The sequence below is a fragment of the Seriola lalandi genome, unplaced genomic scaffold (genome assembly GCF_002814215.2).
Source record: "Seriola lalandi dorsalis isolate HSWRI2012SDOR001 ecotype SW California unplaced genomic scaffold, Sedor1 jcf7180002054943, whole genome shotgun sequence".
Lineage (NCBI taxonomy): Eukaryota > Metazoa > Chordata > Actinopteri > Carangiformes > Carangidae > Seriola > Seriola lalandi.
In genome coordinates this window covers 300601-302291 of record NW_019525494.1, presented here as the reverse complement: position 1 = coordinate 302291, position 1691 = coordinate 300601, and positions in this window count along the sequence as shown.

Sequence of the window (1691 nt, the reverse complement as noted above, 5' to 3'; positions counted from 1 at the left end):
GGTGGGTCCAGGTGGGCGGGGCTTGGTGACTGCTTTGTTGTGACATCACAAAGTTCCAGAAGTCCTGACGGCTGGTTTTAAGGCTCAGTTTCTGAATACAGGCTGTGTGCATTTCTCTGTGGACTGAGGCTTTGATACTTTCACAGTATTAATATAGAACCAGCGTGTTTTTAAAGCACCATACTATAGCACCAGACCCAGGACATTTCATCATACAGCAGCTACTTGTTAATCACAAAGCTTATTAAGTTAGGACTCTGAAATTTTAGGGAAATATCAGCATTACAAATCAAATTGTTTTTTTGTTTCTTTTGTTTTGTTCCCTGTGTGATTATTAAGTGAGGAAGCAAAACAACAACACAAAGACAACGCTGAGAGGTGGTGTGGATGTTCGGATGAGGACAAATAAACACGATGAGAGAGGGAGTCGAGGCAAGGCAGAGAAGCAATCATTCAAATGAAAGCCCCTCGGAGGTGTGCGCTTTATTGAATTCACCGTTTTTTCTATTGCTAGCTCATCTGCTGCAGCAATAATAGAGAGAATGTTTTAGTTGATTAGATACCTGCCGTGCAATGGCGATACATAATGTGGAGGGATACACTCCACACTCAAAACATTCAGAATGGAACTGATTATTAGAAGAGAAGTAGGGATATTTATTTGTTTCGCAGCAGCAGGGGTAGAGAGAGAGAGAGAGAGAGAGACGGAGGGGGAATTACCAAGAGGAGAGAGAAAAGAGTCGAAAAACAAAAATGCAGGGAGAGAGGTGGGTCTTTGTAGTGCTGTATTGGCTGTATTGGTGGCTCTTCTCCCTCTGCATTGCCTGGCTGAATTGCGGTGACCTAGAGCGATTCTTGAACAAATAAGATTGCCTTTGTGTGTGCATTATTTTCTGTTGACATTTGCTAAGCGCTGGAGCTCCTGGCCATGGGAGATAGATGAGGGCCCTAAAATGTCTCTGTATCTGCCAGGGCCTTTCATGTTACCTTGAGAGCCGCGGCTATGTTTGTGTGTGTGTGTGTGTGTGTGTGTGTGTGTGTGAGTGTGTGTGTGTGTGTGTGTGAGTGCATTTGTGGAAGAGAAAGGGAGTAGAACGAGGAGAGGGAGGAAAAGCAATGTGATTGCCGTTCAGTAGAAATCCACTGGAGCTTTGTTTCTGACAGCTGAAGGTAAAGGTTATTGTGCTGCTTTTCTCTCGCTGCTGTTGTCTGTTGTTTGGGTGGAAAAAATGGCACAGAAGTACTGTATTATTCTCAGTAACTACACGTAGAAACTGCCCTCCCATTGACTTCCATTTATACGCTGGATAATAGATGTTAGGTAGAGTCTTGTATGTATTCATGTGAACATTAGCCGAGCTTGGCCCACGGTCAGAACACGAACTCTGCCGAGGTTCTGATGTGTTTAGACGCCACGAATCGCCGCGGTGCAAAAGGAAGTGAAAGGGTGTCACCAACTTTTCTCTCTCTCTTCTCTCTCTCTTGGCTTGCTCTGGAGAGCAGCTCCTGCTCTCTCCTCTCAGCTCTTCAAAGGGCAACAAGGCCCCAGCCCAGGTCAGCTCTGCTACCTGAGAAACCAGCTCTCTCGCCGGCCTGCTACCAGCAGCCTGCAAACACTCTTCTCCTCAACAACAGCGACCTGCTTCGGATTAACTGAGAGTGAACCAAATCCTCTTCAGAATCAGCAGCTA